At 42.8% G+C, this 27,095-nt stretch overlaps 1 protein-coding gene across 2 annotated transcripts in view; it reads right to left on the bottom strand.

Annotated features, from left to right (window-relative positions):
* The window catches only part of DAB1 (DAB adaptor protein 1), a 1,195,266-nt gene extending 1,177,997 nt beyond the window's left edge, over positions 1-17,269 (bottom strand). The window contains exon 1 of one of the 2 annotated variants that reach the window (XM_023187722.2): positions 16,962-17,269. The gene's annotated coding sequence lies outside the window, so the exon portion shown is untranslated. The remainder of the gene's footprint in view (positions 1-16,961) is intronic. The other variant, XM_023187666.3, reaches the window with a different exon arrangement.
* Between the last annotated feature and the right edge of the window lie 9,826 nt (positions 17,270-27,095).

Below are 27,095 nucleotides of genomic sequence, written 5' to 3'. Positions count from 1 at the left end.
CAAGGACTGGAGCTACAATAGGGAGAAAAACAGGTGTGATCTTGCCTTCTGGCACTCCCAGACAACTAAACAGGCACTGGCATACCTTGAGTAGGTGACATGAGGGGAAAAATGCAGGATGCTCAGAGGCAGAGCAAGAGAGCCCTGCAAAAATGACATTTCACACTGAGTGGAAAACAGCCATATGGGGCAGAAATGCCTGCCCAGCAGGCAATGTGCTCAGCCATCAGGAGAAGGACAAGGGTGGACAAGGCAGGGGACCAGCAACGTGGAAGGAGTGGGCCCTCCTCCTGCTTGGCCCACCTGTATATTCCCCTAGGAGTGCTAGAATCGCAGCTCTGGAAAGCTGGAAGGGCTCTGAGTCACTCACCACCATTCACTCAAAAAACCCTGTCCCAGGATATCAAAAGCCCAGAAGTAAACGAGAGCAGGGCACACATAGGAACTGCCAGTGCTTCCCTAGGATCAGACTGCCTGGGCCAGATCATGAAGGGATAATGCTTCATATTGAGGCAATGGAGAGCCATTGAAGGCTTGAGCTGGAGGAAGTGACACCCAGAATCTACAACCTTTATGTAGCCTCGTATATGCGGATTCCTAGATTCTGTAGTTACAAGGTCTGGAGGAACTGGATAAGAGAAAACAGAGAAAGACAGGTATTTATCTGGTTGAAGGAAAAGTACAGGATAGACTTGCTTCTCAGATATGAGTAACAGTGAACTGGGAAGAAAATAAAGATTAGAATCTATTCCTGGCCTTGTCTCTAATTAGTGTAATACTGGACAAGTTAATCCACCCCCTTGCCACACATCCTGCCTCAGTATCTTCATCTGTGTGATGGGAGTAGAGTTAGGTAGCTCATTAGAAATGGTAACTACTAACATTTAATGAAATATTACTCTGAGCTCTGAGCCAAGCACTTATCTCCTTTAATGCCCATAGGCATCCTGTGAAGTAAGCCTGATTATTCTCATTCCCATTTTATAGCAATGGAAACTGAAATTTGAAGATGTTAAGTAGCTTGTTGAAGGTCAGATATTTAGTAAGAGGTGGAACTGGGATCTGAATGTAGCACTCGATTGCTGAACCATGAAAATAACCTATTTCGAGGCCCTTATATATTTATTTTACGAGAATTTTCTAAGCACCTGGGCTATGAGGGTAAAAAGACAAGGAAACAAAGTTCTACCAACGTGAGAGCCAGATACATATTCTCTTTTAGATTGGGAGCCCTGAACCCTAGTTCTGCTTATAATGTAAAGAGTGTGTGTGGGTGTATATACAGGGAGGGGTGAAGGATGCAATTATGGCAAAATGATCTCTCTGGGTTTCTCTCTTTTGCACTTTGAAATCATCCTGTATCAACAGGGTATCACAAGAGACCCAGGACTGAGATGACCCACATCTGGCATAGACATAACAATAGCATCATCCTCTGTGAACCAAACTGCAAAGTCCACCAGGTACCCAAATAAAGGGCTAATTGAGCAGCTTGGCCCTTATTCAGGAGATCCAGTGTCTGCAGTCTGGAGAGAAGCCATCTCTTTGGCCCTTAGACCGGGCCACTGACAGCTCAGAGAGAGAGGTCTTCTTTTTAGAGGCCATAAGATCAGGTCAGACCTGGGGCCAAAATAAGGGAAAGCTGCTAGAGGAGGCACACTTCCATAAGCCACCTCGCCCCATGTGCAGCAATACACTTTCCAATTAGAGCTAATTGGCCACCTGTCGGTCAGGTGCAGCAGAAAGACGAGAGCAAGGCTGCAAGGATCCTGGGCCTACCCCTTGGCCCACAGCCCTGCCCTCCTCCCTTCTCCCGTTTCTCCCACCTTGTACTGCTCTGACTAATGAGCCAAGGCCAAGGAGGGAGGAAACAACCTGCAGAGAAATGTATTCTCCCTTCTTCCAATAAACTTCCAAAAAGGTTTCTGAGATCCACGGTTGGATTCTCCCATGCATACAGCCCCAGGTGCTGAGGGACATAGGCAAACAGTAACAGCTCATTTAGCAGGGAACAAATGGTCTCCTTTCAGGCCAACCAATAAAACATTATGCATGCAGTCAGGCTCTAGGACCCAAGACGAGAGTGTCGATCGGAAAGACACGTGGGGGATACAGCACCCACTTACTTAAGATACTCTGTGACTGCTTCAGGGCAAAAAACAAAAACAAAAACAAAAACAAAAACTGAAAGGCAGTGTTTCCTTCAAACAACCCAGAAGGCCAAATGCAAAAGTGCTCATTGGAATAACATATTGAAATCAAGGTGATTATTTACAGAAATAAGAGATTATAGGTGTGCGTAAATAGTCCTTTGTTACTCATAATTCACTTTCACATGCATCGTCTCTTTGAAGCTTCACAACAACTTGATGCAGCAGGAAGAGCAAGAGGCAGTGTTCCAGTTCTATAGAGAAGGGCCCTGGGAGGCTGAAGCTCAAACTGAACACCACACAGGCCAAATGTCAATGCTGTAGTTCAAACCAAGCTCCTAATGCCAAACCCGCTAGGCTTTTCACATTAACACAGCAAATCCAAACTTTATGTTGCTTTTGCAGTTTTTTGAATCATAATAGATTGGGGCTGAAAGATTCTTGATAACTGCTGGAAACCAAAACCCAGAGAAGTTAAACAACATGCTCAAGATCATACATCAAATTGGGACTAGGTCCTTGGTCCTGATACTCCCTCTTCCCACTATACTTCATATGGACCCCAATAACAAGATATATTTCTACAAAATCAGAATAAAAAATGCTTATGCTGTTCCTGTAGATGCCAGCTATTCCCATGTTGCCTTTAACACAAGCCTTTCCTTCTAATAAAGCAGTAATGTTAATGCAGGAGGAGAAACAGGCACAGAAGGAGAGAATCGGTAGAGTTCCTTGCACACAGTAGGGGTTCAATAAATGTTTGCTGAATTGAATGTAGTGAAATAAGTATGGACCCACAGGTAAAAGAGAGGAAAAAGAAGGTATTTTGCACGTACATAGATGAAAATGCACGTACTCTATATAAGACACTATGCTGGGAGGTTGGCACGAAGAAGACATTTGCCATATTCCAAGCTGGTTTTCGACATCAACTTGAAGCTCCTACTGTGTTAACATTGCACAGGCACAGAGAGAACACAGCAGGATGTGTGCTTCCAGGCAATCCCTTGGCAAATGTTTGACCGTCACTGAAGTTTTGATACTGTTTTCAGTATCACCTCGGGGTCATTTTTTTCTTTTTCTTTTTTTAAGTGAAAAAAAATTTCTAAAGGAAAGAAAAAAGTATGTAAAGGAGGCAGAATTGTTCGTAAAATCCTGGTGACAGTACCATTACTGAAACCCGGTGTCAAGAGGCATTCTCTCACACTGTCACTGAAATGCTCCATCACAGATTTTGCCTGATAGTGACTTCTGTACATTTCTGTCTATTTTCATTCCTCTTCTGCAGCCACTGGTGGCTTCAACATATTTTGGTGTGGTTCTATAGCAAACAGAAATGTCGTAGATGACCACTTTACATGTTAGTCCAGAAAGTAGACTGGTGATCATTACCATATATTGAGCATGTGAAGTAATCATGATAATCCTATCATAATCAAAATAATAGCCAACTCTTATTGTTTACTATGTGTTCTTTGGCAAGCACTTCACATGCATTATTTCATTATATTTAGCCTTCACAGAACTATTATGTTTAACTTCTCTGAAGCTATACAACTATGTGGTGGCAAAGTTAAGTTCTAACTTCAAAGTCCATGTCCTTGGGCAGTACCCTGTAATTCATTATTTTATTCATTTGCACAAACAGTAAGTACCTGGAATTGTGCTAGCTATTGGGATACAAAGATATAAACCATGATCTCAGGAAGCTCACAGTAAAACAAGCAGTAGGATAAACCAAGGGTCTCAATGTTACATGCTAAGTTAAAAACAGAAGTGGCTGCTGGGTGCTTTGGCTACATCCAGGGAAGTCACCTCACCCAGTCTAGGAAGTAACAAAGAATGCTTCCCAGAGGAGGCCAGGCGCGGTGGCTCAAGCCTGTAATCCCAGCACTTTGGGAAGCTGAGACGGGCGGATCACGAGGTCAGGAGATCGAGACCATCCTGGCTAACATGGTGAAACCCCGTCTCTACTAAAAAATACAAAAAACTAGCTGGGCGAGGTGGCGGGCGCCTGTAGTCCCAGCTACTCCAGAGGCTGAGGCAGGAGAATGGCGTGAACCTGGGAGGCGGAGCTTGCAGTGAGCTGAGATCCGGCCACTGCACTCCAGCCTGGGTGACAGAGCGAGACTCCGTCTCAAAAAAAAAAAAAAAAAAAGAATGCTTCCCAGAGGAAACAATGTTGCCATCATGAATGGTAAATGTGTCAAATGACACAAGGCACAAAGGCCATTTTGCTCATAGTTGGGGGATAAGGGACAGCAGGTAGAGAGAGTAGCGACATGGGACAGCAAGGGCATATTCAAGTGACTTCCAGGTGATTTTTTTAAACTCTAAAATGAGATTTATTGCATTTCATGCAGTTTGAAGTCCATGCAAAGGAGACTAGCACAGTTTTTAATGCATTTAAAAAATAAAGGGGAGGTGGGCAGCAAACGCACAAAGTCCTAGTCTCCTGGGTCCCTGGGAGAAAAGAGTGTGGCAATGAACCCACCCAGTCTCCATGCGGAATTAATCTGTCTCTCAAATGCAAGGAATGTTTCCATGCCTCTGGATGCAAATACACAGAACTCTGGGGTAAGAGCAAGGGATGGGGAGAGGACCACGAGTGAAAAAGCAGCTACACGCATTCACCTAATTCCATCTGAGGGCAGAACAACGTGGCAAGTCTTGGGGGTAGCAACTGTTCCAAGAGTCAAGAAATACCATACACCCCTGGGGAGATTTGCTCCTAAAAAGAAGTGGCGGTAACAAACAAACAGAAAAACAAAAGAAGAAATATTTCTACAACCACACTCTTCAAGACAATGCCATAAATATGCTATTTAATATTTTAACTTCATAGCATTGGACACACAGCTCAACGTATTGAAATATTGATTCCTTGGAGAGAAAAAAAAAGAAACAAAAACTACTGCATCTTTCTGCTGGAGAATCTCGGCCTCCAGGCATGGGGCGTAGTGCACCAGTGTCCTAGATGGAGCCCAGAGGAGAGGACCAGATAGTAAACAGAAAGAATACTAGAAAGGAATGAGAGGGAAAAAATTGGGTAGGAGCCAAAGAGGGGCTTTTCTGCCATGCTAAGAAGTGTGGGATATCCTGTTTGCCATTGTGGCCCCTGACAGGTTTTAAATAAATGTGTGATGTTCGATGGGAGCTTAACAGCCTACTTCCGCTCCAGTGCCCAGAGAGGAAAAGCAGGGCAGAGGTACTTGCAGCCTCTCTCTTCAAAGAAATGGGATTCATTTATCTTTTAGGTGAAATCAGAAAGAGAGCAAATTTGTATGGCTATAGCAGGCATGATATAGGGTCTCTCAGCATCATTCTAGCCCCATTTTTGTGCTTCCTTATACTTCTGCATGGGAAACAGAAGTGACTACATAAAACTCTGGGGACACTAAACAGATATACTTACATGAGGCTTAGACGGGCATGTTAAAAGATAGAAGGTATATACCATATGCATAGAGAGTAACTTCTGGGGCAGTTCAGATAAAAATCCTTCCAGCTGTCCCTAGTAACAGTGTTGTGTCCACTCCAGCAATCCCGTGATATGACTGGCCATCTGTCCTGACACTCAAGCTTGGCTTCCAGGACCCTCATGGAATGCTGTAGGCTACCCAACACCCCTTAATAAATCCCTTTCAGCTTAAATGATGTCATCTGCAACTAAGAACCTAATTGACATGATACAACAGCTCCTTTTCTTCTGTCATTCAGAGCTTCTAACGTTAGAAGATCTTCCTTCACTGCTTTCCTGGAGCTATCCAGCTCAGACCAACCTAGGAAGCCTACAATAGCTGCACAACCTAAATTCTCCAATCAAATTTTAACAGAAATAAGATACACATTTTCATGTTTATCAAACTCCAATATTTATCTCCTATTTGGTTTTTAACTTGGAGGAAGAAAGGGCATGTTTAAATTTCATCCCTTGAAATCCTGCTTCCTAAAAAGAATATGATCACACTGTGCTTTGGAAACAGAGAACAAGTCAGAATCAGCTATTTGGCTACAGGAAACCCAATTCCAGAGCCTGTCTGGAGTAAGGAAAAGGATGCTTTCGTGTTAATTAGAAAGTCAATGGGAGAACATGGAGTGCAGAAACTTCAGCTAGGAGATGCAATCTGTTGATTACCAGGGGACCCTTTTTGCAAGAGGTCATAATCTCAAACCTTCAGCTCACTTATATTATTTGCAGGGGGTTGATTTTCCCCCTTGACTCTCACAGAGTTGTCCAAATACACCTGTTTCCAAAGCATGTGGTCTCCACACCTGAACCTCTCAGAGCTGAAAATGAGGAATAAATAAGAAATAAAAATAACCAACTCTGAGTGGAGCAACAAAGGACTAGGCGGCACATGAACTAAGTTACAGAAAAATCAGCCAAGAAGCCCAAAGGTTTCCAGTCCCAGAGCCTCAAGTCATTATCAAGCTAAATTCTCTTCCCTACATTTCCCCATCATTAAAACAAGAAGAGAAACATTAAATATAAAGTTGTCTTTGCTGAGTAACTATTTTGCACTCCACACAACAGTAGGAGTGGCGGTAACAAACAAACAAAAGAAAAGAAAAGATGTAGGCGACTGCTGCCTTGTACTCCAGCTTACGAGCAAACCCAGGGAACACCAGAATGATGAGAGTAGGTGTGGCTGGTACTGCCATACTGTCCACCAATACCCATTCTTCCCACATTCCAAAAATAGAACCTCAAATCTGGCACATGGCCATGCAGAATAAATACAATATTCCTTAGTCTCCCTTCTGTTAGAAGTGGCCAGTTGACTGGGTTCTGGCCTATAAGGATATAAAATAAAATTATGGGTGCAACTTCTGATCATACCCTTAAAAGAAATGGGCAGGCCTTCACCTGACTTCTTTTCTTCCTTTCTGCCATCCAGTTAGAATAAGGACATGGTGACACACCATCATGGATCATGAAGATAGAAAGCAACGTCCTAGGGATGCAGGAGCAAGAAGCTGGAAGAAATTTAGACCTTACACAACTTCACAGCTTAGAGCTTCTTCCCTAAACACTCAGACTTTTATGAGACTGAGAAACGTATTTGTACCATTATAAATGAACTCTTAAGTCACTTTGTTTAAAATCTTGGTTACATGTAGTTAATTAATTAGGACCTATATCCTAATTAATTGAGATGGCATGCAACCACTTCACTTATCCAGCAACCTCACTTTCCCAGAATATAGTTGTAAACAAAGAAAGAAAACTAAAAAGACCCCTAAGCAACCAAAGCTATATTTTCACTGGAAGCTGATGCACTTTATTCATAGGAATGGCACCCAGGCCAAGACTTGGTGGTTGCTGACTCTTATCATATCCACATTTCCAATAAACACGGTTCCTGGTATATTAGTCCACAGGCAATACAACGATGAATAGAAAGAGAAGAGGACTGCTTTTCTTTTCCTTTGCTGTTCAAGAGTTTGACAACATACAGGATAATTTTTAAAGGCAGATAAACTGATATTACCAAGACATGAGAGCACAATCTGACAGTGAGGAGAGATGACAAAAGTATAAAAAATAGATATGAGAATTTTAAATCCACACATAAATATATGAGAATTTAAAATCCATATATCCATATATCTGGAGCTACTCATTCATATAGAGGCAAATAATCTCACGTATCTAAATAGCCCTTAAGAGTATTCTTGATATAGCTCAGCACAATAATTGATGTTTACAATATTTTGAGTCATACTCTTAAAAAACAGAAAAGTATGTAATTCACTTATTATTATTTCAGAACATTAGTCATCTTAAAACTTTGCTTATTTGAAACCTTTTAGTCCATGTGATGCCACATACATAAATTATTTCCTACAATACATTGTTAAATGAAATACATTTGGATATCACACACAAATCATTTCCTATAATCCATTGTTAAATGAAATACATTTGGATAGTCAGGGTTAGAACTATTTATTCTGTACCTAACCCCCTTTGAGCCTTGCCCTAGATATGACGTCCTGGAGATGAATCACACACATCACTACTGTCAAGTAACTCCTGGTCTACTTTGAACACACATAAATAAAGAGATCATTATAACACTAGACCAAACTTCTAGGGAAGGAAAATCATACACAATGTAGATGAAAGAAAAAAAAATGACTATCTATAATCTAAAAGAAGCCTGAACAAAATGATAAGATAAAGAATCATCTAAAACAAAAATAGGCAAAATGATTAATTATCTGTCCAGTTAAAAGCAAATTCAAATCTTTTCATGACAAATGTGAAAAGATGCTCCTTCTTGGCAGACATCAGGAAAATACAAAGTAAAATAGCGATGAGATATCATTTCTTACCTATCAAATCAGCAAAAGTAAAAGAATGATAATATATGTTGCTGGCAAGGATATGGGAAAGATGTTACTACATGTACACTAATGGAAATGTGAATTATTACATTCTCTTTAGAAAACAATGTGGCATCATCTATTAAAACATTGAAAAGTGCATACACTCGAACTCAGAAATATCACTTTTGGGAATCTACCCATAAAAGTTAAATCATCCATTAAAAATGATAAATGTTCAAGGATGCTTATTTCAGTATCATTTATAAAAATTAGTGAACAGAAATCAATGCCTATCAGTAGGAAAATGATGGAAAAATCCATGGTACGATCGTTCCATCAAAAACTATACAATCATTGAAAATAATAACATATCTATACCCTGTGACTCAAGGAGAGCTGGATGACAGGGAGAATAGTTTTCTGCAGTGTTTTAAGTGACAAATGCAAAAAATGTATACATGATATCATATTTAAACCAATGACAAAAATTCTTGCCTATGTATGTGTGTGTGTGAATGTACATATTTGCAAATGATTATAGGAAATTAGAAAATACAGAAGGCATCTGGATTGTTAGACCAGTTTGTAAACAAGCAAAAAAGCTATATTAAAAAGTAGATATCCAGGATAAAAAGTAAACCACCTACATAATAAAGCAGAATATGTACAATTATATCCATAACAAGGCAGAGTATATAAAATTATATCCATCTACAGATGTTGGTAGTTATATATCTAAAGAGATAAGTGAAAGAATGGTCACCAAATTGTAGATAACAACTAGAATTTAAAGTGGTTTTTACTAACCCTTATATCATTTTATACTTTTTCATTTTTTACAATTATTTTGTATTATTTATACAATTTGGAAAAAGTTGATGAAGTGATAAAAACAACCAATGTCAGTGCTGGTCACTATTGAGTGAAGTCAACTAAGAAGAGTTCATATGGGACATATGAACCTGACCTCAGCTTTAAGAGACTATTGGATCTGGCGGAGAGTTGAAGACAGAGGAAGTGCCAGGCAGGAAAAACTGCATAAGTAAAGGCATGGAAGTAGAAATGAACATGGGGAATTAACCCTGAGACAGTTCACCCTCATATGGAGAAGCAGAAAAAAAAAAAAATTAAGTAAATGGCTGATGTTGAGTGACCAGAATCAAACCAAGCAGATAGGAAGTGGAAATGGTCACATTATGATGCACTAAAATGTGATTTTTAGAGTTAACCTTAACAAATGAAAACAGCTTGGTTTCTTCAAATTCTACAAATTGACAAATATTTTGAGTTCCTAGGACTTTGTCCATGGTGATACCATGTGTTGCACTCAGATGTAAACTTCAGCTTGGTAACATTTTCATTTTAAACCCTCCTTCCTGTCACTTTCCAACTTGGCTGTAAATATTTGCTTAGAGAAAAAATGTCACCAAAGATCTAAGCTCAAGCTTCCAAAAAAGAAAAAAAAAATGGTCATTTTGAAATAAGAAGCTGTATTCTGCATTTTAAGTAAACAAAAAGCCTCAACACCTATGGCTCAGAGCTCGTTTCAGAAAAAAAAAATTGTTTTTATTTATTAAAAGCCTATGAATACAAATGAATTCTTTATTTGGTATTCATTCTGATGTAAGTCCGCCTGCCCCTTTCAGATGGGAGCCATGTGTGCTTTGCTAAATAAATTGAGAGGTTGTCTGATGTCACTGTTTCTCTTGTCCTCTGCAATATGGCTGGGTTTTCTTTAGTCCCAAGTGAAGAACTATTAATTATATAGGATTCTTGTACTATTGCCAATAAGGAAAGAGCCTAAATGTCACCAAGTAATGATCACCTCCTGGCCCAAACCAGCTAGTGTTACACAGTGGCCCAAGACAGTTTATTTCAATCTGAGAAACATTCTCTTCTATCTTTCACAAGGTGCCTTTCACTCTCAAAGTGCAGGTTCAAATCACAAGGATCACAACTTTACTACTCTGATCACCATATTACAAAACAAGGCAGGTAATATTATCTCATTTCCAGGGAATTGAAAAAGATACCCAGAACCATCAGTTAGCCCTTCTGATGCCTGATAGTAGAATGGAAGAAAAATTTGGGCCCCTGAAATGCAAACACTATGTCTTTTTAGACAATTATCCTTCTGTGCATAGGGTTGACCATGAAAAAAACACACACACAAGAAAAATTTCATCATTTCATGCTTTGCTGAATTTTAAGAGCAGCAACAAGAATCAGTGAAAAAAAGAGTCTGAAGAAAGAAAATGAGAACAGATGTTGAGACCAGACACACAATGTCCCAATCCCAGTCCTTCTCTCACTTGCCTTGTGACTCTCAGCACTCATTTAACATCACTGAGTCTCAGTTCCCTTCCATGGAAATATGGGACTGTTTTGAAAACTGATGGAATAACATATGAAAAGTGCCCATAGGTACAAGGTAGACAGTAAAAACAGCAGATACAAAAGCATCAGCAATGACAATGATGACTGTGGTGATGGTGATGATGGTTCTACTGTTGAGGAACTCCAGGATCTTACACAGGTCCCAGAATCTTATATAACCAAGTGGTAGAGGGCACAGGCTACTCACGCTCAAATCCTAGCTCTGCTTTTAAGCTGTGCCTCATATTCCTTATTTGTGGAATGTGAATATGAAACAAGTTAATGTATCTGAAGTGTTTAGAGCAACACCTTGCACATAGTAAATATCCCTCTCCCTTAAATAAAAGAGTTGGACAAAAGTTTTTGCAAGTTCAAGCTCTATTATGTCACTTGGTCAGGATTATCAATTTAGAAGAAGCACAAGTACTCAAAATGAGTACAGTCTCTAGAGTCAGAAAGACTTGAGTTTATATCCAATGCACTAACTTGTGCCTAGGACATGTTACTTAATGTCTCTAATCCCTGGTTTCCTTCTCTAGTCATTAAAAACTCAGCAAATATTTTACTGATTTTTATTGTGCCAAGCATGTTCCAGGTGAGAATAAACTAAGAATCATCACACTGTTCTTAGGATCGTTAGAAGGATGAAACAGGAGAATACAGGTAGTGTGCTCAACCCAGTGTCTGACATACAGCAAGCCCTCAATAAATGAGAGTTGTAATTCCACTACTTACCCAGAGGCAGATGCTATCAAAATCAAGCTCTGGAGGCCTCCAGTAACCACTGCCTCACTGACAAATTATCCCAACACCAACATTTTTAACCATGCCATCAGGTTTTCCAGCACACCTACAGAACTAGGAACTATGTCCACAACTGCTTACCGAAGTAGCAAGAGACATACTCTGTCCATGGTTCTGATTTAAACAAGAGATGCAGAAGAACAGTATTGGGGAAAAGGGTATATCTTAATGAAACTGTCGCAGAAAACACGGACGCCGCCAGTGCTGTCATCCCTAGACATGAGTGTCAGCAAAACCCACCCCTCTCCAGGAAGCAGCTTCCATCTGCCCCATTCAGTCACTGTACTAAAGTGAAAGCAGAAGGTGGCCAGCTCCTTCCTGGGATCAACTCTTGCGTCTAAGGATACAGAATGAGCCCTGAACTCACAGACCTGAGTTCAACATCTTCCATTTCTTCCTGGCTCTGGGAACTTGACCAGATCACATTAGCTTATCATATGTGCCTCTGTTTTTCATCTGCAAAAGGACAAGGGCACCTAATTGGAAGGGCAACTGTGAAGATGTGGACTAAAGAGCTCCGTCAACTCTTAAGCTCTGAACAAATATTGGGCATATGAAGCTGAATTAGATGCCCTGCCTCTAGGTGCTCACAGAACCACTAATAGGGTAGAGTGGAAAAAACAGAGGCAACAAAATGAAGGAGATCTGGGTTTGAATCCATCTAGACACTACTATGTTTTTCTTTCTGACCTGACCATTTTATGTAACCTCTTGGAGCCTAGCTTTCTTTATCTGTAAAATAAAGATCACAACACCAGTCACACTGGGCTATTGTGAAGATTAAGGAAACAATTTTTGAAGTAATTTAAAATTTAAACCCAACTAGTATTCGTGTTCTAGTTATTTAAAAATAAACCCAACTACCTAGTTATTTAAGTGTAAACCGAACAAGTCTCTGTTCATTTATTCCATAGTTTTTGGGCACGTCCTGCACATACAGTATTGTATGAGGTATGAAGATGATGTACATGAATATATATTGCAAGTTTCCTGCATATAATCTAGTTAGGAAAATATTATGTAAAGTAAAGGAGCAATGCTAATGTTTAGTAATGTGTATTAAACACAGAAGATATTTAGGTGGGGTGGGGGAAGGGGTTGTCACTTTTTATTTTACACACTTCTGTATTGTTTGAATTTCTAAGAAAAAAAGTTTGCATCAGTATTGTTAACAAAAAAATGAATAAGAGAAAATAAATAAATTTAGAAGGTGTCAAAGATGTTAATCATCCTTTAGAAGCTCTTAAAACGAATGCAGTCATTAAACATCAATCATATGCTTTCGTGCAGAGGACTGTGTTATATCCTGAGATTGAATAGGGGAATGAGTAAGTCCCTGCATTGAAGGAAATTTCACTCTAATGGGAGAGATGAACACGTGGAGACTTGTAACACAGCACTTCAAGAAGGGCGTTTAAAGAGTACTGAGGGAGCATGAGCTTCCTGAGAGAAAGGGACCTCTGAGTGGAAGTCACTTTTAAGATGGATCCTAATGCATGAGGAGAGTCTACAAGACAAATGAATAGGAACACATTCTCCAAACAGGGAGTGAAAGTAGCATCTACAAAGGTGTGAAAAGCACATGTGTGGTATGAGTGTGTAAGTGCATAGATGTAAGTACACAGATGTGTGGTATGAGTGTGTAAGTGCATAGACATGAGTGTGTGTGAGGCTGCATGTGATGTTGTGTGTGAGTAGGTGTGCATGTGTGAGTATGGTAGTGAGTGATGTAAGTGTAATACTGTGTATATGTGTGTGAAGGCATGTCTAATGCTGTGTATATGTATAGAAGGCTGTGTGCGATGCTGTGTGTATGTGGGGGCTGTTTGTATTTATGAATGTGTGAAACTGTGTGTGAGTGGTGTGAATGTAATGTGTATGCATGTATGTGAGGGTGTGTGTGATTCTGTGTGAGAAGGTGTGTGTGTATGTGCGTGTGTAGGTGTGTGGATGTGAGGGTAGTGTGTGTGTATGGTGTGAGCATGTGTGTGTGTTGTGTGTTACAAGAACATGAGGAGGGAGTAAGACGGCTAGATAGTGAAAGGCCTTGAAGTCTATAGTCAGGAATTTGAACAGCATGCCTTGGGCAATAGGGAGCACTTTATGTTTTTGACCTGGGAGTAACATGATCAAAGCCATATTCTAGAAAGATGTGTCACATCTGTGGAAGGGCCCATACTGAAGGCCAGGAGATGAGCTGGGAGGCTCTGAGGATGGGCCAGAACGGGGGCAAGGAGGCTGGAGAGGAGAAAATTAATTGAAATCATTTTGTCATCACTGCTAGTTCTGGGTGGCATGTAAGGGTGTTTACTATACATTTTTCATTCCCCCCACCCCAGGTTAAATAAATAAATAAATGATACATGATTGTAAAAGTTGTCCATTCGATGGAAGACAGGTCTCAAAACAAAAACAACAAAAAACACCACCTCCAAAGTTGTTGAGAAGCCCAGTCTGTCCAAATGGAGTACCCAACTTGATCCAAGCAAGAGCACACTCTCCAGGTTATACAAAGCATGTCTGCTAGGCAAACAGCTCCCCTCCCAGCACCAACACCACACCAGCAACTGGAGTCTCTAGTCATGGACGAATGGAGAAACCGAGTTCATGACTTTCTGTGGTACAATGTGTATTTCATAAATAATTGCCTTATTATGTCAAAGCTAAGTTCCAGGCTGTAAGTCTACCTGGAATGTGTCCTGTGCAGTTTGAGATTTTCCTTTACATTTTTTCTAAGCTAGGTGGTAAGACTGGTCTTGCTTTATGTGGGCTCTGATCGCTCCCTCTTAGGGCTAGTATTTCCCTCGCTGCTTTTCCTTCCCTTCCTGCATCTCTCCCTTCTTCTTCTCACCACCACCCTCCCCAATCCCCAACCCCCAACCTAGTTCTCTGTCTCTGCTTCCTCTTTCCCACTGTCTGGTTGCATTTGAAGACTTAGGCTATCTCTGTCTCTCCATACCTCTTAGCTCTGCCCCCCACTCACTCCTTCCTTTGCCTCTTCCCCTCTCTTTTTTCTTCTCTCCCTATATTCTCACCCTGCATCCCTTCCCGGTATGTACAAAAGATTCCATTTTTTAAAAGGAGCAAGGCTTTTGCTAGCACAAGTATCTGATCCACAAATGTGGTCACTGTAAGGCAACTAGCTGAGTCCAGATTCAAGAAAAGAAAAATCTTGTCAAAGAGAGAGTGCTGAATGGTGGCCATTCATTTTGAGGGAGGCGGGTGAATCCTGTGGCTCCCAGTTGTCCCTGCACACCAGTATCACCAGGCAGTCTTCCAGCTGGGAAATCCCTATTTGCCAATAAGCCCTGGCCAGCCCCCATTCCTTTCCACTAGGAGCGAGGTGGCACTGTTGCTGTCACATTGCGTGTACTGCTCAGCTACTCCTTCCGCTCAGCTCAGAAAAAGAAAAAGCCATAAAATTCAGAACCAGCTAATGTCAGCACTGCAGGGGATTTCAGAGATCTCTTGGTTCAACCCTTGTCAGGTCACTTGTGGAGAGATTGGGGCCCCACATCACTAAATGCCAGGGAGATCTATTATTAGAAAACACAGACCTAGGACCTGTTGCAAAAATCCCTCTGCCCTGGGAACACCTCTAGATTTTGAACAGAATCTGAACAGAAATCTACTATCTAGCACCCGAATGTATAAACAGATAGAAGAAGCTTAAAATAGAGACAGGAAGCAGTTCAAATGCACATGGTGCAGGTACGAAATTCACTACATGTTTCCTGCAAGAAGGATTTGGGCAGGGAAGTGTGTGGAAGATGGGGCTGCAGTGGTGGAGGGCTCCAAGCTCTGAAGACCTTTTTAATATGGCTGTATTGTAATACTGCAGTGCCAAACCCCGCCAGTCATTCCAAAAGCAAAAGGAAGCCCCACTCTGCAGCAGAACTTCCCCGCCCTGGAAACAAATTGTCTTTCTTTTGCACCCATTTAATAACCGCTGTATTTAACATGATCAGGGGAAATGTGCATCCTCGGAAGGCACAGTAAGGAACCTCGGTCTGCAACGACGCGATTCCTCGGACACGAAACTAAAATGCATTCATTGGAACACAGCCTCCCAAAGCAGAAGCAAAAACACTGCAAGGCGATTTACAGGCAAGAGACCCTCTGAAAGAGAGGAGAGGAGAGGGCTTGGAAAGCAAGGGGACACACCTTTTCTGAGCTGTTCGAAACAGGCTGCCTGCAAAGTCCACCCATACTGCGCTGCCAAGGGTTAATTTTCTCGGCAAAAATTGGTACACACACACACACACACACACACACACACACTCCTACTGCACCCCCACAGCCTCAGCCACCACCACATAGTTGGATCTTTTTAATCTTAAATTCCCAGAAATTCCCTGATCAGCCCTATCTTTTCGGAACAGCCCCTCCACCTGGGCTGGATTCCCACCTCATCATCAGCGAAAGCCCAGAGAGCTGGGCATAATTATTTTCCTACAAGGTTATGCCTAATTGGCCACTAACCTAATTGACTAATCATCTCATTTTTCAAAGCAGCATCAAAAAGCCAAGCTGAGAGGGCAGAAAGAAAGCATGCGTCCGGATGGCGCGAGGGTTAAAATTACAGACTTTAGGTAAGACCCCTGGCCAGCTTGCCTGGTTTCTAGATACAGAAGTGGACAAAAAAGAAATGAAAACGCGGACTGAGCGAGGAAATGCGCAAGACCCCAGAAGGACTGAACCTGCCGGGAGCCTCGACGCTGCCCAGCTAGCCCGAGTCCAGTCGTCGACGCGGATGAAGTTGTTTCCCCGGGACAGGAAGGGTTAAATGGCTGCGCGTCAACCCGGCCTCAGCTTGAGTGTCAGGGAGCAAGAGTCGCTTGGCTCGGGCGATTCCGCGTGGTGGGGAGAGCCCGAGGGTCGCCCTGGCGCTCCGGCCACAACTTGGGCGGCTCCGTGCGGCGGCCCTCGCCCGCGCCTTTGCGCGCCACCCAAAACTTTGCGCACACTGCAGCCGCCGCCTGCCCACTCTGCGCGGTGAGAAGCGCGCCGCCAAGTGCCGCGGGCAGCCCTCCGCAGCCGCCGCGGCAGCCGCTGCCTGGCTTCTGGCTCCAGACTTTTCCCCTGCTGCCTCCAGTTCCCACCCAGGAGGCTCTCTCGCGGCCGTGAAGCGCGGCGCCCAACCCACAGTGGGCAGTGCGGGCGCAGCGTTGCAGACCACCACCTCGCCGGGTCCGGGCAGCGCCCACTGGACGGATGGGGCCCCGCGGCCGCCCCTACCCCGGCGCGCCCACCTCGAGCCTCCCACGCCGCGGCGGGCGCAACATCTTTTCCTACCTCCAGCCGCCGAGGACCGCACTCTCCGCTCAGCCCTCTCGACTCATCCTCCGGCTGCAGTAGAGGGCGAGCGGGCTCCGCTTTTGTTCCCTGGGGCTGGCAGGTCCGTGTGGGGCCAGGGCGCGCGGGAGATGCCGCGGAGCTGGGTATCCCGGAGAGGGGATGCTCACTCCCAGCAGCTCCGCTGGCAGCAGTAGTGGCGGTGGCAGCAGAGGCAGCGGCAGCAACAGCAGAAGCAGCAGCAGCAGCAGCAGTAGAGATAGTGCCGGCTCTCTGCAGGCCACATCTTTCATACCTTATACATCACTACCGCATTCCCCCGAATAGGGGAGCCCCTCAGCATTTCGCCACCTAGCGCGGAATGCTGTTGCCCGAGGAGGTGGCGCGGCCTGACCGACCCGGCCTGAATGTGAGCTCTGAGTGGGAAGGACCTCAGCACCCACTCGCAGACTCCCTTCTCCGCTACAGTCACAGTGAGGTCTACAACTTGCAGCCATTCTGCAGTCTTCACCGTTTGCAGTTCTCAGTGTCTGCTCCCCTGGGAAGTATGGACTTTGGGTTAAGCAAAAGTGATTTCCTAGGGAGAGCCCTCTCTGAGCTGCCTCTAGGGTCTTGGCCTGCATGTGCTTTTACACAGCCTCCTCCTTCTTGGGGTGTTCACAGGTGCAAGATTTTGCAGCAGCAGACACACTCTCCTGCAGGTACATAAACCTCTGAGACATGTTATGCACACCCCACAATCAAGTGTGTGGGCACTGAAGCAGACAGACCAGGGTTTCAGTTGTAGCTGTGTGGTCTTATCAAACGACCAAATGATTGAGCTTCCATTTCTTCATCTACAAAATAGGAACCATATGTCTCATAGAATTGTGATAATCACATGAGACAAGCACAGAGCTTGACACATGGTAAGTTATAGCAAAACGTCAGTTTTTCTTCCTTCATCTGATGCAGGTCTGCCCTTCTTGAGGTAATTATATATCAGTAACAATTCACTCATCAATAAATATTTTTGTGTGCTTATTATGAGCCAACCTCTACTTTATGGAGAAGGGCAGAGCATTCAAAAGAACACAGACAAGTAATTTTTATTCTCTTGTAACCTGCTCTCTAGTAAGATGGAAAATAAACAAGTAAATCAGCAAGAAGCTATTGGATAGTAATAATCACTACTGACCAAAATTTAAGTAGATGACGACATGTGATAGAAAATGACTGGGGTAGGACATCAGGCTGGGCATTTGGGAAAGAGCCCTCTAAGCACATGACCACTGATCTGAGGTCTGTATGATAAGGAACCAGTCATTAGAAATAGAGAGAACAAGTGCCAAGGCCCTGAAGAAGGAACATGTTGGATGTGTTTGAATAGCAGGAGGAAGGAAGTGTAGCTAGAATGTAGCAAGAGTGATAAGTTGGTGACATGAGATGAGGTGGAGAGGGAGGCTGGTCTTATGGGGAAAGATCAGTAAGGGAAATTGATTTGATGCTAAGTTTGGAGTTTAGGGGGTTAAATAAAGATGTAACAGTTACAGGATTGGAGAGAGTGTGATTTTTATTTGTAAAAGCTCACTCCAGCTGCTGTGCAGAGAATGTACTGAAGGGGGCATGGGTGGAAGGAGAGGATCCAATCAGAGTGTCCCACAGTGCTGAATAAAAGTCCCTTTCAAGTCCCTGACCTCCATAACCACACCAACTTCCTCTCTGCCTGTAGTTCCACTAGGAAAAAAGGCCACTGGACAGCTACCCTGGGAGCCTGGGTATGAGTTTCTCCTACCACTCTCTGAGTATCCTTTTCCTTAACTGGAAAATATAAATAATAATATATATATTCTCATAAAATTATTGTGAGGATGAAATGTGACAAGGAAGGCACCTAAGGTGCTAAATGACCATTAATTTCATGTTCAACATTTCTCTACTTTCAGGTTTTCAAGGAGCCTCTGGAGTGCTCCTACAACCCTTCTGTCCTGTCCAAGACCAGGCAGGGGTTGCCTGTTTGTCGAATCCACGAAGAGCTTCTCTCAGCATCTGGGATGCTTGCATTTGTAATGCCAGCCCCTGAACACATCTGTCTTTTTCTTGAGCAGGAAACATTTCGAGCAGGAAAGATCTTCATTTTGTTTAGGTCCTTTCGATTTTTTTCTGTCTGCCACCCTCATCTAGTTTGAAGCATGCAGGACATCATCATATAAACCACTCAAGGTATAAAAATAGAAAGGAAAACAGAGCTGTTGGGGGATGTGTAGAGCCAGAGATGGCAAGAAAGGAAAACAGACAGTCCTTTCTCTCTTAGCAACAGGAGGAAAGGTTCTCAGCTGAGACACGTGATAATTTCTGATATCAGTATAGTGTAACAGATTCCAGAGGCCTCCAGGATCCTGCTCCCCACTGCTACCACAGAAACTCAATGAGATAAAGTAGGCATGATTTGATATTGCCCCCCTTTGACAGATGAGAAAGCTAAACCCCAGACAGGTGAAGTAGCAGAGCTGGAACTTGGACCCAGGTGCTCTTGACTTTCTCCTTCTCTATGCCCAGGTGCTTCAAATGACCCCAACCCTAATGGTGTTGCCTAATTCTCAGGGCCCCGAAGCATTTATCCAATTGAGACCCAGAACTGTAGATCTCCAAGACAGTCAATTCATTCCCTTGCACCCAATTCAGGGTACTGCACTTCTCTCCATCTTTCTCCAAGCTAGTTTCTCCAACTCCAAAACTAGTACATTGAAGTCCAGATATGGATCTTAAATGTTAAGTGGTCATAGAAACTTGCTCACTATTGCTTGGTTGGAAATCAGAGAGAGAACAGATGCTAATTGATGTGCCTTTGGGTTGCTGCATGGGAATCAGAGAGAGTGTGAGATCCGACTTCGAATCTCTCCTGTCATTTATTGTGTGTTTCTAAGCAAGTTATGAACCTCTCGAAGTTTTAATGGCCTCATCTAAAAAATTGAATCACTATCTGCCCCAGGAGCTGTGAAGACTAAAGGACATGCTCTAAGGATTTGCTCAGTTATCTGTCTATATCCTTAAATATTAGTATCATTTTCTCTCCAGCCATCCCCACCACCATGGGCAACTGGTTAACAACGGACTCTGATTATTGTTAACAAGCCTGATTAATAATAAAGCCCTGAATCACGGCATTTGCCAATTTCCTGAGTATAAATATCCTCACCTTGGCCGATTTCAAGTTACCAACAAAGTGTCAGTGAATGTGGAATTAAGAAGAGGTGTGCACGGTCAGTTACTGTGAGCCTGTACTACTAGCTGTACCCAATACCTCACCACTGATAAAAATCAGCCTCAAATAATTGGGCTGCCCTTGACAGTTTAGAGAGCCCTTTATTTTAGATTATTTCCTGTGATATTCACAAGAATCCTTGAAGAAAAATTATCATCCCTATTTCCGCAACTGAAAGAGGGTAAAAGTGAGAACCAGAGAGACTGACTGACTTACTCAAAGACAGCCAGCTAGTAAGTAAGAGTTAAGATTCAATCCTGAGCCTTCTGACTCCAAATCTAGGGACCCTTCTATGCTCTGTACTGTACATTACCTGGATGACCACTGCACAAGCTCTGCAGATGTCTTTCTCTTTCAGGGCCATGATACTAGGACCTGAGCTTCTGTTTTTCAATTGGACAGGCAGGAATAGTCATCCCAGCCCTTCGCAGATACCCTGAGAATCAAATGAGATAATGCAGATGAAAATAATTTGCAAAGCACCTTACAAGGATAAAAGTATGAATATTATAGTTAGTGGCTGGAGAAAAAATATGGAGACAACAAATCCCAAGCCCTAGAGGAACTTACAAACCACAGAAGAGGCAGGACCATCCTGCACACATTCACACGTTCACTTCAGATCCACACTCAAGGGGAAACATGCAATAAGATATTGATTCAGTCCCTTTTAAAATGTATATTATTATAAAGACAATGGGAATGTGAAGGATAAAATGATGTCATTTTAATTACAGGCATAGCCAGAGTTGTTTTTCAGAAACCTTGTTGCTTTTCTCTCTTGCTGTTCGTAGAAATACAGTCATTTCCTACTCCAGTGCTGCCCCCTACCCCACCCACCTCCTTTGAGAGAGGTGGAGATCACCAGCTTAAGGCAAAGGGAATTTGCCTTAAGCAAATTCTGTCTTTGCAAAGGTAAAGGCAGAGGCATTTGTCACTTGGCAGTCCAGAGTGAAGCCAGCTTGTTTCCATCGATGATGTCATCATGTCTGTGAACTCTCTTGCTTGCTTGTTCATTCTCTCTCTCTCTCTCTCTCTCCCTCCCTCCCTCCTTCTCCCCCCACCACCCCCATTTCAGAAAGCTTTCTTCCTGTAGGAAGCAGGAAGGGTCATGGCCACCAAGAGCTCTAGGCTTCTATCATCTCAGGAAAGAAATATTCTCTCTCCCAGTCTTAAATTTATACAAAAACTAAAATGTTTGGCTTGTCCTGGATTGTCATGTGCCTAATCTCTGCTAGAGGGACTACAATTGACCAAGTCTGACACAGAATGAATCTTGTGGCCAAACTTTATGGAGTGGAGGAGAGGTGGTCCCCCAAAAGCAAGAAAGTCCTTTTACCAGATAAAAGGAAGGAGTACTGGGGAGATAAAATTAACAGGCATCCACTGTGGTGACACAGTCAAAACTCACCTACTGCTTGTTAAATGCCTCTTCCACTTTCATTTAATTTTCACAATAAGCCTGTGAGGTAAGAATTATTATATCTGTTTTGCAAATAGGGAAATTGAGACCTGAAGAAATCAAACTAATGTGCCTAAGCTCCCCTGTTCCAAGGTACCAAATTCAGAATTTGATTCTGACACTTCTTGGCCCCACTGCCTGCACTCTTTCTACTGCATTTTCTGCAGGGCCTGTGGCCATGGAGTTCAGCTCTGGGGTCTGTGAAATGAGGGTATCCCTTCGGGCTCAGCCCTTCTGAGAGGGAGAGAGGGGACCAAGAGCCGTGTACTACCTCTCAGACAAGGCGTGTTTTCTCCCTCTCCAGTGCAAGTTTAAGAGAACACTCTTCACTATCATTGGCATTGTTGCCAGAGTCTATGGGTGCATGGTTGCCAGGGTGATTAGAGTGATTGCAGTGAAGATGGATCCTTCAGCAAAGGCACCATGGCAGCTCTGTGGAGTACTGAAGCCAGTGTGTGCCTGCCCTTGCAACTATGAGCTTCTGTCTCCAGTCTTGTGTGCCATTTACCCATTTTCCAAGGGCCAGCAGCCAGCCAGTGCAGTGCCTTTACAGGCTTCTGGCGGAATTAAGAAAAGAAGAAGGAGAGATACAGAGGGATGAAAGGTGGAAAAGAAATGGTGGGTGCTTTAGGGAATTAGCAGATGTTAAACTGTGGAGATTTATTCAGAAATGTGTTCAGATGATAATCAGAGGCATCCATACAATGCTGCAATTTATGATATATCTACTGTGTGCATTAGCTCATTGAACCCTCCCCAGGGTTCTTACAGTGTTATTTTAGCACCATGTTTATACTGTCTGTTTGTCTGTCCATCCCCACTAGTCTGGGAGATCCTTGCAGTCATAGGCTTTTTATTGTACATCTCTGTAGCCCCAAAAGTCTCTAGACTGGCTGGCACTAATATAGGCTTGGAAAACATTTGACAAATGAATGAACATGATGTATAAGTGCATGATCAGGAACCCATACAGGATTTCTAATTCCAAGTCCACAAATTGATCTCCCCCACCTTTCTGAACTCCTATAAAAATTATGGTCGGGCAATTAATTTGACACTCATATGCTGACTTGCGCCATCTCTTGAGTTGTTGTATTGAACTATAATTTGAAATTTTTATTGTTATTAAACATTTCACAAGGGGATTTATGTCTTGTTTTCACAACTAGCCTGTGAGCTCATTCATTCATGCAATAAGCATTCACTGAATTATGCATTGGGCATTGTTACATGGGTTGTTCCATTTAACCCTTCCTTCTTCTCCACGAGTATAATTATCCAGAGCCTACTGTGTGTCAAAGGCACTATGTTCAGTGTGTGATACCATATGTCCTGACAATTCAAAATCTTCAACCAAGTTGCAAACTCAAATACCTTTAAAGGCCACATTAGTAAGCTGAAGGAGTGAAGCAGTTGACAGCTAGGAGAAAATGAGCTTATTTGGACAGGGCTTCTACAGATGACCTTGCAGCCTGTGCATCATACAAAGGTCCCCAGATGAAGACATGAGGATGCCCTAAAATCCAGCCTGCTCTCCAAACCATGCGTCAGGGTGTGGGACTATGACTGCATGCAGGTATTAACACCTTATTATTATTTTTTTTTTTTTCCTGAAAAGCACTTTAGCTTGCTAAGCCCCACACCTGAGGCTGCAATTGGTCAAAAGGGCTACTCTCCTAATTTGCATGAGGGCACAGCATGTGCTAAGGGAGGACCTATCATTTATGGTATGTGTTGGGGATAGGAAGGAAATAAACTTTAGGTTGCACCTCCCCATTAAGGTCACTAAAATTCAATTAAACAGATTGTTGCACAAATAAAATACTTCTGTAAAACATATTCCACTTAGAGCAACCCCTAGTTTCTAGTTCATTCTTTAAACAACTCTACAAAACAGACATTAGCCGTGTAATTTTACAGTTGGGGCAACCAAACCTCACAGAATTGAAGTGACCCCTATGAGGTTATAGTTTATGATGTAAGGCCCCAAAAGGTTACGTGCATCTGGAGCTAGGAATGTAATTCAGCTTCTATCGAGTGATAGGACCTGGGCCCCTTACACTTGATCTTGATCTTCTTGCAGGATTCCAGGCTTTGAGTGTGGTGCTTAGTTGGGGCCAGGGAAGATGAAGACTTGCTTATTTGGATTTTAAATTTGTACTGTTGCCGTGGGTGGGAAGGGAAGGTTCACCCCCAACACATTCCTTGTACACATGCACACAAATGCATTCAAGGATAATTTGGGGTTCCCCAGGACAGGCACTCGTCAGCTCTCCTGTCCCAGTGTTGCTATGGCGGGTGTCTTCACACACCAGGAGGAGTCTGAGAACCCCGCGAAGGAGCAGCTGTGTCTGTCAGCCTCACAGGCAGTGAGGAGTCGCTGCAGACAACAGACACGCCGGGGGCACCAAGGACCCATTCTGTTTACTTTGCCTCCCTACTGCTCAGTTGTTCAGTCCAATCTGTTTCAGGACTTCAGTCAATGAAAAGAGTGAAAAAGAAAATCCTTTTAAACCAACAGGCTGAGATATTTTGCAGGTCTAGCTGGGAGCTTCCTGGAAAAATGAACCAAATGTGGCTTTGAATGCCACAGACGAAATGAGGATTCTAATTCCAGCTCTGCTGTAAATCACTGTGTGGTCTTGGACTGGGCAGTTACCCTCTCTGGACTCATTTTTCATAAACACCAGGCACGGACGAGGTGGTCTCTGAGGTTCCCAGCAATGGGCTATGGCTTGATAACTCTCTGCAAAACTGGACACAGAGATAACAGCAAATATTGGAGCAGAGAATGTCCACTGGAGAAAGAGGAAGGTTTGGCAGTTAGGTAAGGAACACAAATCTCAAACACATTCAACACTGACATCATTAATTGAATTTCCTGTTTGTAAAGAAGCAGCACTGTCCTCTACTAACAGGAATAAGGACTTCAAAATCCAAGTGCCCTGAGTTCAATTCCTGCCTCTGCCCTTAACATTCAGTAGATAATTATTTAATGAAAGAGCTCACTATGTGTCCTTGGGCAAATTGCTTACCTTTCCTGAGCTGTGGTTTCTTCTATTCTTAAGTGAAACAATAATAACGCTGGTTTTACAGATTAAAATTTTACAGGATTATAAAATTAAATAAGGTGATATAAGTGACCCATAGTAGGCACTCAAAAGTATTAGCTTTCTTTCTATCTTCCCTTTTCTTGTAGGTATGTGCTATGAAACTGCAAAAAGCTTAAACAAACTGAAACAGAGACATAAGATCCAGAGATGGAGCAGTTTGCACATGCCCGAAGGTGATTAGTGGGTCAGAGAGATAGGACAGGATTTCATGAGAAGTTCCTTACTCAGAATTCTCCAAGAGATGCTTGGAAGTATGGGACATTCTACCTGTACTTCTTCTGCCTTCCTTCCCTATGCTCAGGCCTGTTGGTATCCCATCCATTGTTCAGGGCTCAGTTCAGAGACTACTTTCTCTTTGAAGATTCTCATGATGCCTGAGCTATATGTAAGCGTTTCTTCTCTGAACTTGTGCTTCAAGTGTGCATCCATTCCTTTGGACTTTATGCCATAGTCATTTGCCTCCAAATCTAACATCCCCTATAGGCCATAAGTTCCTGTAGGTTAGAGACCAAGTGGGTCTCACTTATCTCTGTACAGATATATCCAAAAGATATAGGGCCTGGCACAGAGAATAGCACAGTCAATGTGTGTGAAATAACTGACCAGGCTACCTAAGAGGAAATTAGAGAGTGGATGGGAGAAGATACATGGTTTTGACAGACTCTTCCAAAGTCAATTAAAGAGTCCTAATTCTTTGTTCAAACCATGAAAAGCAGGCAAGATACAGCTTTATCCACAAAGAATGGTCTGGTTAGGAGCTGGGCTGGCCTAATTGAAATAATAAAGTAATGACGATAGATAACACTTACATAGATCTTACTAGGGACCAAGCATTGCTTTAAGTGCCTTATACATATTAACCCATTTAACCTTCACAATAACCCTATGAAGCTAAGACTATTACTAAACCTATTTATGACTTAAAAATTTGAGGCTTGAAGACTACAATAATATACCTGAGAACCCTCAGCTTGTAAGTAGGAGAGCTGGGATATAAACCCAGGAAGTGTTAGTCCAAAATCCGCATGGTGTTCCCTAAATACAGAAGGAAAATTCCCTGTGGCCCAGAAAACTATGAGATTATGTTCCCTGGGAACTCAGGCAAATCACTAATCATTGTTGGACTCTTATTTGCCCCCATCAGAAGGTGGTTTTAGAGCCGCCCTTCTCATCCTCGCAAGGCCCTTTACACAACGTCATGCATCAGCTTGAGGCACCAGTTTAGGGAGAGAATAGAAAGGAGACTAAAACTGGCCAGCATAGAGGGGAATCTGGGCCCCTTTCCTGTTTCTTGAAGGTGATCCTGTCTGCCTTCCATGCACAGAGAGGCCGCGGCTGGGCCCTCCCGCCACTCTCACCTCTTCTCCCAGCCATAGGCTAATAATGAAGCAACATACACGTGGGGCAGTATGCCCATCCCTTTCTTCCATATCATCCTTATTGCCTAATCATAAGCCTAAAGTAATGCGCCTGTTGTGGGCTAGCCACTGTTGACCTCCTCAACTCCAAGTCTGGCCACTCTCCAGCCGGCACACTCAGTCCAGTCAAACCAAACCCCTGCAGTTCCTCAAAAGTGCTTTTTAAAAATTTTTCTCATGCCTTCTATTATACATATGTGCACACTGTTTTTCTAATCACTATGTGTTGTCCCTCACCTGAATCTACCCCTCTGACTTCTGCTCGTCTTTGAAAAATTAGCTCAGGCATCATCTTCTTTAAGATTTCCTTGGGACTCAACCTCTGCCATGCTCTACCTCACACCCTCATCTGTGTTTCTTTATCTGTGATGACATAATATTGTCATTCTCCCTTTGCTTCCCTGGCTTCCCAAGAGTCCATAAAACCCTGAGGACAGAGACTGTGTCTTTTATTTCTATTCTTCAAACTGGGAGTAGAGGTGCTCAATAAATATTACTACATAAATAATAATTTGTGTGCAATAATTTATCACATAATTGCAATGTATATAGCACTTCATACTTTTATCAGGCTTATCAGGAATATAAGGTAGATATTTGTGGGTATTTGTATCCTACAACAGAAACAAAGTTTGGCCATATCCCCGAGTTAAAAAATTAAACTAGGGCTGAAGCCCTAGTCCTATGTCTTTAAACTGCATTCAGTGAACCCCAAATAAATAAATTTTTCCCTGCCTAGGTTTTGGAAAAATTGAAAAATAAATAACAGTAAAGAGAGAGACCAAAGTGTCAACTATATTACTGCTAGAGGCCAAGTTGGAGGACATGGCCTCAGGTCCCTTAGCCAAGTGACTTGCAAATATCTAACTCTAGAACTGGACAGACAAGCCCACCAGT

This window comes from Piliocolobus tephrosceles, chromosome 1, assembly GCF_002776525.5.
Source record: "Piliocolobus tephrosceles isolate RC106 chromosome 1, ASM277652v3, whole genome shotgun sequence".
In the NCBI taxonomy this organism is placed as follows: Eukaryota; Metazoa; Chordata; class Mammalia; order Primates; family Cercopithecidae; genus Piliocolobus; species Piliocolobus tephrosceles.
Note: the sequence above shows the minus strand (reverse complement) of the source record. Positions and strands in the feature narration are given on the sequence as shown.